The sequence below is a fragment of the Octodon degus genome, unplaced genomic scaffold (genome assembly GCF_000260255.1).
Source record: "Octodon degus isolate 3935 unplaced genomic scaffold, OctDeg1.0 scaffold00006, whole genome shotgun sequence".
Lineage (NCBI taxonomy): Eukaryota > Metazoa > Chordata > Mammalia > Rodentia > Octodontidae > Octodon > Octodon degus.
In genome coordinates, this window is record NW_004524582.1 from 24,821,297 (window position 1) to 24,831,785 (window position 10,489).

The window sequence follows — 10,489 nt, forward strand, 5'->3', positions numbered from 1 at the left end:
GCGGATTGAACTCTGGTCCCTGCACTTGCCTAAGCAGGTGCTTAGTACGCTGAACTATCTCCCTGGTCTTTAAACTTCTTAAAATCTCCAAATGCTCACAAAACTCAAGGTGAAGGCTCTTTCTTGATCATGTACCAATTTATTGAGTTTTAAAAATAGATTTCTTCACTTGGTCAACAATATAAAGCCAGGTACTGTGCCAGGTGCTGATGTTGAACAGGACCAGTGTTCCTGTCCTGCTGTTGCTGGCACTGGAGCAGGGAAGACAGGATGCTGTGAAGGAATGCTGGGAATAGAAGGATGCACTAACCTCTGACAGGTGCTGGCAAAAAATAAGGCCTCAGTGCAAGGACAATATGTTTTGGCTTCAGTGTTTGTCCCCACCAGAAGTCATGCTGAAATGTAATAATCACTGGGACTGTATTGTTTTAAAGGACCCATCTGAGATGCAAGGATCTCGAAGGTTCCATCATGAATGGACTGATGCCTGCAGCTGGGATGGGTCTGCACCTCGTTTCTCCTTCTCCTGCTCCCTTTCTTTCCACTTGGGAATGCTTTCTTTCATTTCTTGATGCAGGCAGAAGACCCTTAACACATGCCAACACTTTGATATTGGGCTTCTCAGGCTAAAGAGCAGTAAGCCAAGACATTTACATGCATTACAAATTACCTAGACCGTGCTTGACTGTTCCCTCGGCATGAGGTGGACTGAGATGTGAAGCTCACCTCTCAGGGAGTACAAGGCCTTGAGAGAAGGTGACAGTTACGCAGGTCGGAAGGTTGAGGGTCAAACTCTCTGAGCAATGAGGAAAATGAACTGTGGGTGGAGGAAGCTGCAGGGGTGAAAACTGTGGGGCAGGACTAGACTTGGCCACTTCGAGGAGTGGAACAGAGGCCTATGCAGGCGCTGCGTCGTGGGAGAGATGCGCAGTGACTCTGGACAACATTATGCAGCACTTTGGAGACCAAAGGAAGGGCTTCAGGTTTTACTCCAAGTGTGTTGAAAAGACATGGAAGAATCTTGGGCAGCAAAGTCACTCATTGATTCATTTCATCCCTTTCTTTCTTTTTTTTCTTTTAAAGAGAATGAAAATACAATGTTATGGAATTTCAAAACAAGATGATAGAAAATCAACAATGATTGTTACATTGTATATTACTATCTTTAAAGTTCAGATTACCAGATATAGGCATGCAAACATTGTTTGGACATGCAAAATCAATAAAAAAATTAAGCATCAATTGTTCCTTTCAACAAGCCAATAGAAATTAGTAGTAATATTATCTTAGGTATCATGTGTGTCTGTGTATTCCCCCCTCCTTTTTTCTTTCTGTTCTCTTTTCCCTCATCCCAGTTGTTCCTTCCCTTTGAACAGTTTCTTTTCCTTTCACAACATCTGCTGCACTTTTCCAATTTTATTTACTCTTCCAGTTTCTTACACTAGGGAGATGGATAATATGATGTTCACACATGCAGGTCTGATTTATTTCGCTTATGACTATGGTCTATAGTTGTATCCATTTACCAATAAAAGTCTCAAGAAATATGGAATGCTTCACGAATTGCGTGGCATCCTTGCACAAGGATCATACTAATCTCTGTATTGTTTCAATTTTAGTCTATGCACTGTGGAAGCAGGCACTCATCTCTGTTTCTTAACCTGCCTATTTACGGCTTTTGAGGACTCCAGGGTAATCATCATACCCACCTATTATCTACTATTGATTTAGTTAATAGTTATTTCATCTCCAATGTACAGGGCATACTTCGGAAGACAGATGGACAGAAGAGAGAAGGCTTGTGAGAGGTTATAGCAATACCTGAGGCCAGAGACCTGGCCCTGGGTGAGGGCAGTGGGGGCACAGAGGGCGAACTGAGATGCTGCGGACAGCAGAAAGGAGAGATTGGCAGAATGTAGCCAGGAGCAGGTGCACGCTCAGGGTAACAGATAACGGGGCCCATTTAGGCCTTCAGGGTTTGGGGGAGTAATGGCACGTGCACGGAGCCCTTGGCGGGAGGGGCAGCGTGGATAGGATGCAGTCCCAGGGAGTGGGGAAGTGTGAAGTGAGCTGCGACACGCTCAGAATCCTGTCCAGAGAGGTTTCCAGAATGTGGCACAGGGACGGCCAGCTGGGCAGAACCTGGCGGTCTCCCTGGTAGAGACCACGAAGCCAGGAGGACGAGGGGAGTGGAGCATTGTGGCGAGAAGGGAGCTGCGCAGAGAGGGCCCGCCGGGACTGGCCGTGGATGCAGCAGGCCTCCTGCCCGCTAGCTGACCCGGGCAGCAGGGCGGTGTCAGCTACGTCCACAGCTTCCTCGGCGTCCTTAGTGGGTGGAGGCTTCCTGCTCAGCTCCGGCTCTCCCACGCTGAGCTCCGCGCTGGCGCTGTGCACCACACGGCCGGGAGCGCCGGGCTGCCTCTGTTGGCTCAGGCTGGATGGAGCCTTGCAAACCTCGTTTCTCTTCCCACTTCTTGCAGGGTGTTTCGCTCCCACCTGTGGCCTGCGAGGTACACAGCTTGGTGTGAAATACGCTTATGTTCTTAAAAGTCTTCTACATGATATTTCCTGTTGCTAGTTGTACCTGTTAGAGAAGGATGGGTGTTTAAATATCAGCTTGACTGGAAAGTGAAGGAATAATCTGTCTTCATCTTGCTCTCAGCCTTCTGTGATCTGTCTGGAGAGCTGATCTTATTTTGGCTGCTGCTATATCCCGAAGAGTCATTGAGACAGGGTCTCACTATGTAATCCAGACTGGCCTTGACCTCACTGCGTAACCCAGGGTGGTCTTGAACTTGTGGCGGCCGTGGCCTCAGCCTCCCGAGTGTAGGATTGTAGGTGTGTATGCCACCATGACTGGCTGGCTATTATTCTTAAATTGAAGGATCTTTCCTCCCAGTCTCTTCTGCTGTTTCACGATATACTCTGGACTTATTTTTTTTTTAAATGAATTTTATTGAGAAACAGATAGCAATGAGACTGTTTCAAAACCGTTTACTAAGACAGTTTCAATAACTAATACATTGCATATTGTTATCTTCTTAGTGGTTATTCATAGTACAAGATGGAGACATGATATCCTGTCCAAATACTGTTAGTACAAATCTATCTTCTCGTTGAGTTAAAAGAAAGTAGCTGTATATCTATCCTAGCTATTTTGTACATACAGAAACAAAATGGTCCTTCCTTTGTATCCCTTTTTTGTTTAGTTTTGTTAAAGATGGGTATTCCATTGCCATTTAAATATTGTAGGTGCATGAATTCAGCAAGATAATCCAATATAGTCCAGTAGTCCATAATAGTAGTGGGTTATCCACAGAACTGGCAATGTCAGAAGTTATTGACTTGAGCCTTTCACAGCTCAGCATATTAATATGGCTTTACTTTTTATACCTCGTTTTGATACTTTTCTGCTGGATGGTTAAGACCAAGATAAAGCAAGACCTATATAACAAGAAATGCGTCTTTTGTATCTGATAAGGTCAGTCAAGTCCCCTCAGGGTTTATTCTGTAACCCTGTATCACAATTTGCAGATCCTTTGTCAGTCAGCCATGTGGATGAGTCCCGGTCATTGCTTGACCAATTTGCTCTCTGTGAAAGTCTGAAAGAATGTTTCTTCTTCGTGTGACTCTCCTTAGGTAAATTCTATGTCATTGATCACATTGCTCTGTGGCCCCACAATCTCCTTGATCAGAAAATTTGGGACACAACTGAGTTACATGATGTTACAGTATAAGTTCTCCTATGTTCTGAATCTTCACTGACCTTGAAAGGCTACGGCCAAAATGTTGGCTGTCCTTGCAGCCCTTCTTTTTGTCTAATTTTTGGTGTGCAACTTTAGGTTGTTAACCCTCCAAAAGAGAAGCTTCTCTTATTATTACCCTACAACATATGCAGTTGGGTTTAACCTATCTGTCTGAATATCAAACATCTTAGGCATAACATGGAACAGGTATTTTCCATCTAGTACTGATATGTTAAACTTCAAGTGTCTATAGAATATGGAGAAAAAACTTAAAAAAATTTAAAAATATGAATAAACAATTACATATTTTTACACAGAAATTTAGAAATCTAACCATATAGAGCATTGTAGCAGGTCAGTCTGGTCTCTTTCTGATAGAACTTATGTAACATTTTTTTTTTTTAGACATGATCTCCCTATGGAGTGTGCTGGCCTTGAGCTCAATCCTTCTACCTCAGCCTCCTGAGTGCTGGGATTACCGGCATGCACCACTACGCCTGGCTCTTTCTGTTAGAAATTAAGGATATAATCTACTTCTTTCAGTCCTTCATCCAGTTTATACTTTTTTAGCATTACAAAAAATTAAGTACATTTACAAAAATGTTCTTGGAAAGGAGGGAAGATCCTGAAGTGAAACAACAGGTTTATTTCATATATAATATTTAAAAAAAATTTACTCTGAAAATTCCTTGCATTTCTTTCACACTTACTCTTTTTGTTGTTGCTGTGACCATCATATATAGAACTTAAACACAATTAAGGGACTTAGATTCCTTCCTAGGTAAACAAACAAGGCTACTCCAGTTTTGTGTGTGCTGGTGAAGACAGATGACTCATGGGTCAGAGAGAAAGGACAGTTTATTGCTTGCAGCAGTTGAACTTGCTGAATATCAACATTGTTTGGCTATTTTTCCAAGACCCAATTCCCACAAGATAATGCAGAGAACCAAAGACACCTGCACTCATGGTGAATTGCATTACAGGAGAGGTAGTCTGACCTTAAGGATCTGTAGTCTTATAATGGACTCGGGGCTGAGGATGGTGAATTGGTCAGACACTGTGTCTTCCACGGCTGTAAGCAAACTTTCCCTTTGTCCTGGAGGGAGATGTAATTTCTTACTATGACAGTTTGTGTCTGTATGTACCTCCAAAGCCTCATGCGGTCATGGTGTGCAATTCTAGAGTTTTTGATTGATCCATGGTCCAATGCTGGGATTATGGGTGTGAGTGCTCTTGGGATTACGGTGTGAGTGCTATACTCACCAAGGTGCAGGCAGCCTGTATACAATACCAGGAGGGAAAGAGGCTTGCTTTCTGCTGCTTCTCTCCTTTCGCTCTTGCTGCTTTTTCTGTTTTCCACCACCATGAGCTGCTGCCCTCTGCCATGTGCCACTCTGTCTTGGAGCCAGCTGAGTGTGAACGGAAACCTCCACAAACAGTGAGCTAAATAAAACTTTCCTTTCTTCACTTTGGGCATCAGGTATTTTGTCTCAGCAATGAGAGAAAATTAACCAAGACGCTTACCTCCCAATGCTGTTCAGTACACAGTACCAAGATCTTGGGAGGAACAATCAGGAGCAGAAGGCATCTGTCTTATTCATGTGATAAATGGGCACAAGAATCCTACTATGGTTCAAATCTAAATGCCTCATGAGAGTGTCATGTGTTTTTTTAAATTTTTTTTTTACAATTAATCTAATGTATTTCATGTGTATTCCCAAAGCAATTCCCCCTTTTTGTTTAATGAGCATTTCCTTCAAGCTTTTATTAGCTCATTTTATAATTGTCCTTGGATATTCTCATACTTAAGTCCCTATAGAATGTTAACAGATAAAAATTATGTATATTTACCCAGAAATTTAGGAATCAAAACCATATACAACATTGTAGTAAGACAATCCTGATGACATTTTAAAGAGTGTCATGTGTTTGGAAAGTGCCTGGTCGTGATGGGCCTGCATTCATAGTGGACTTGTTCATTCAGCTGCATTTGCTGCCAGGTGGTGGGGCCTTTTGCGGCAGGTGGGTCACCAGGGCACCTGGCAGCATGCATTCCTGCTCCTGGCTCCCATCCCCCTTTTTGCGCCCCAGCCCCACGGGCTGAGCTGCGTTCCACCCGGCCCCTTCACTTTGCCTTTTTCACCGTGGAGCTTGCTAACCATAGAATCCTCTGAAAATTTGAGTCAAAATAAATTTCTCTCCCTTTGAGTTGTGAGTGTGAGTATTTTGTTCTAGTATTTTTGTTCAGGTCCAGGGCCCTGCAGAATGTTCTCCTCCCTCCTCTGCATAGCCAGTATGTACTGTTGGAGTGTTCCAGTGCCTGCCCAGCTGCCCAAGTCCCCTTCATTGCTATTCTTCTCCACCTTATCCTCCATGTGCTTCAAATTCCATCTTTCATCATTTGGCAACTATTTAGTGATTGCTTATTTCCTATAAGATGATCTCCATAGTGCACCCCACAGAGCGATTTTAGATTTGACTTTTGTCTGGCTTTTCAGCATTCTCTGCCATCTCAGGCTGAAACTCTTTGGCATTTAAGAATGATTATAAACTTTGTAGCTACCTCTCCACAGAAAGCAATTCCGGGGCTAATGAGGCTGTGCTGTTCTTTGTAAACTACTTTATAAATTTATAAACTATTCTTGATGAAGTGCATCTCAGACTCTGTACTGTGTATGTGTGAATGTGTGTGTTTTATGTGTATATGTTAATGACAGGCAAAGGAAATTTAAAAAGAGAGAATTCTTCTGTAAGCCCAACAAATGGAAGTATATGCTTTATTTATTTACATTTTTTTCTGTAAGTCTCTAGGCCTTGCATAGATCAACTGTAGCTGAACTTGTCTCCCATCTGATTCTAACAAGGACCTCGTGCTCTGATTTGAAACTGAGGTTTAAAATTCCCTTTCTTGAGTTCATACAACTGTGCCTTCAGGGGCTGTGCATTTTGTCCTAGTCTGAGCTCTTTTAGACAAATGTCAAAAAATTTCTTTGTCATTAGTCTTGTGAGAATTACTGAAAATAAATAAACATTTTGGAGAAGGAAACCCTCTCAGGAAGTGAAGAGAATGAGCCATACCATGACTGGGGGTTGGGGGCAGGAAACAGTAGACTTTTTACCTTATATCTCAAGTGTCTTGTGTGCATACCTGAAGCTGGGAGTGGGCTCAGAGCACTGCTTTCTGTCACCTACCACTAGAATAGAAGTCTGCACTCGGAATAGGGTGAGGAAGCAACATTTCTCAGGACCATTTGGAATATTAGAATTCATGTAACTTTCCTACTGATTTGAAATTTACTTAGTTTGTAAAGAGTTGTGGTATTTCCTATCTGTTCCTCTAAAGGAAAATCCAGGCATCTTCTACACTTGGCCTGACTCTGCAGTGTCTTTGTCTCCTGTTGTGGATGTCAAAGGTTCATCACTTCTACTCCATACTGTTAGGTAACATTGGAGATTCGCTGTCTGAGCCTTAGCTTTCTATCCATAAAATGGCAATAACAGTACAATGAGAATGTTGTGAAGTTTGCAGTAAAACAAACAATGTTATAAGGGAGAGTATTTTAAGCTACAAAATGCTATAAAAAATGAAGAATTTGCATTCTATGGCCCCTGAAAGGTCAAACAGAGAAGTGCTTATTCTACTGAGCCATCTCTCTGGCCCTTTAATCTTTAAAAAATAATTTTATTTTATTTTGAAGAGTGAAATCAAAAGCAAGAAAAACAAAAACAAAGGCAGAAACAGAATAACATACAACAGTATATATATTACAGATTTTCAAAACAAAAATAGCTGATGAACAATGATTGATATATTATCTATATCTATCATCAAATCTGCTCAGGTTAACAGATATAGTTATGCAAGCTTAGACATATGATTGATATTACTGCATGCTTTCTTTTTTTTTTCTGGATGCTTTCAAGAAATCTTAAACTTTTGATCTTGTCTCTTTTTTCTTTTATTACCTTATTCTAAAAAAATTACATGAAAGAGAATATAGTAATAATTGACATGACATTAGAAATTATACACATTTAGAATACCAAGATGACAAGTATTTCAAGCATGGTTTTTGTATTATGTATTGTTGTCTTCAATATAGTTGCTTGGTTTGCATCAGCATACAGAGTTAGTCAAGGTGAGAATTCTATACATTAACTGCTACTTTAAAAAAGTTGATGAACAATCATATCTTTCTAAGCAGTAATGGAGGAAGACTAGTACTTTGTGCATTTAAAATTTTTTTAAATAATTATATTGAGAAACAAATAGCAATGAGACAGTTTCAAAAATCGATTAGTAGGACAGTTTCAATAATTAATACATTGCATACTGTTGTCCTACTGGTTGTTCATTGTACAAGATGCAGATATGATATCCTGTCCACAAACACTATTAGAAAAAAATCTTCCTATTCATTAAATTAAGAGAAATTAGCTGCATATGTATCTTATTTTGAATATACAGACACAAAATGGTCATTCATTTGTATCCCCTTTTTTTTGGTTTAGTTTTGTCAGAGAAGGGTATTCCATTGTTGTTTAAATATTGTAGGTATGTGAATTCAGGAAAATATTCCGATATAGTCCAGTAGTCCATGATAATAGTGGGTTTTCTATACAACTGGCAATGTCAGAAGTTGTTGCCTTGAGCCTTTTACAGCTCAGCTTATTAATATGGCTTTACTTTTTATACTTCATTTTTATACTTTTCTGCTAGATGGTTAAGACCAAGATAAAGCAAGACCTATATAACAAGAAATGGATAGCTGATGAACAATGTAACTTTTGTATCTGATAAGACCAGTCAAATCCCCTCAGGATTTATGAAAGGAACTGTTAAGGCTTAAATTTTTCTTTCTCTCTCCTTTTTAAGACCAATTTTGCATCTCTCTTTCATTTATTTATTTGGTTCAGAATTGTAGTGATACTCTTCTCTCAGCCTCCCCAATGCTGGCATTACAGGCCTGTGCCACCATGCCTGGTTTCTGTGGCTGGCATGGCAGGAGTTCAGCATGGCATGTGGTACTGGGGATTGAACCCTGGTCCTTGCGTTTGCCAGGCAGGCACTTAGACCACTAAGCTATCTCCCCAGCCTCTATATTGTTTCTAATTTTTTTACTAGTTTTTATTCTCTTAAAAATATAAAGTAGTTGTTGATGTTTTGAGAGGAAAACAATAGGTACATCTTCTAATTTTCAACTAAAATACAAATTCAGTTAAAATAAAATTTAAAAACTATATGCAAGTAATTTCCACAAACCTATGAGCATCATTAGTTCTAGTCACCATGTAAAACTGTGAATTTGGGCAGGTAACTGTTCAGACCTGACTGCCAGGAGACAACCTGGTCTGCATTAGGAAGATGGAGAACTAGCAACCATGTACATAGGGGATGGCCACAAAGGGTGCACATACCCCGGAAGCCTGAAGATTTTCCAGATGGACATGCTTCCTTCTTCCTTCCCCTTTTCTTGTAACCAACCTGCCTCTGGGGTTGGTCTTCCTCCCTCAGTTTTCTGGCTTCCAAGTCAATCATCTCCAGACACACCCAGAGCTGTGCTTCATAATCTGCTAGCCGTGTATTACTCCATTCAAATGGATATACCATGATTAACAGTCAGCATCATGGCTGTGTGTTATCATTCCCAGTCTTGCGCTGTCCTTGGAGAAACAAGGGCTGGGAAGAAAGGCTAGCTTCCCAGGACTCCTGGTGCACAGAAGCCTGCGAGGTTGTATGGAGGAGACAGATGCTGAGAGAACCCTCAGAGAATGCCGGCTCACCAGTGGAATGCTGCCCTGCACTGCATGCTCTGGCTGCCTTCCCAGGCGCCACCAAGCTCCCGATAAGATCTCTGCAAGCCCAGCGGCTTCTTGCTGTGACGGGACTGTCCTGCAGTCTGGCACAGTGGCTAATCCCTGCATCAAGCTGTAGCCACAGCCCCCCAAGAACTGGCAAGCACGGCTGAGGAGTCAGCGAGCTTCTGTTTGTGTATACAAAAGCTCCTGGAGGTCAAGGACACCTTGTAACAAGCCAAGCAACCGAGAGACCCAGAACTCGATGAGATGGAAAGATAAGACTACCCAATTCTGTTTCTTTGTTGTTGTTTAACTAATTGGCTTCTGTGCCTTCTGGCCAAGAGTGTTTTGTTGAGGCTCAGTTGTGCTATCAGCTAAAGCAGTACAGGAGAGGGCTGGAACAGGGCCACGTACAGGTGGCCAGAAGATCATCAACAAGAAAGCCACAGGCTGCCTCAGACAAGAAAACATCTCTCTCTTTCTTTTGCAGTACAGCAAATAGCAGGGTTGTTTACACATGCACAGTAGGGAACATTTTCTGTTAGAACCAGGAGCAGGCACATTCACTTTGAGCAAGGCAGATGTCACCAGGTGGATGCTCAGGCTCTTAGTGGGCGTCTGATGGAGACCAGCAGCTGTGCCCAGCCTTCATCTTTACAAAGAGCTGCTAGGGAAGTGACAGGGAGAGCTCTGGACATCAAAATAAAACAAAAATAGCTGAACAACCTCAGACCAAGATTGAGTGGTCTCCTCACCAGGCCTGTTGCCCTGAAGGGAGGAGGTGTCCTTTCCTAGGCAGACTGGGTTAAACACAGGTCATGAGGAGACATTTGAGGTGCTACAGACCATGCAGTATCTGGCAGCACAGAAGCCGCTGACACTGAGAAAATGCTGTCAAACCTCTTCTGCCCTGTAGTGATGCCCAACCTGGGGTCATGGTGGGC

General features: G+C 41.9%; 1 pseudogene; it reads right to left on the bottom strand.

Moving 5' to 3' along the window:
* Positions 1-1,540: 1,540 nt before the first annotated feature.
* Positions 1,541-1,641, bottom strand: LOC111812486 (annotated as a pseudogene).
* Between the last annotated feature and the right edge of the window lie 8,848 nt (positions 1,642-10,489).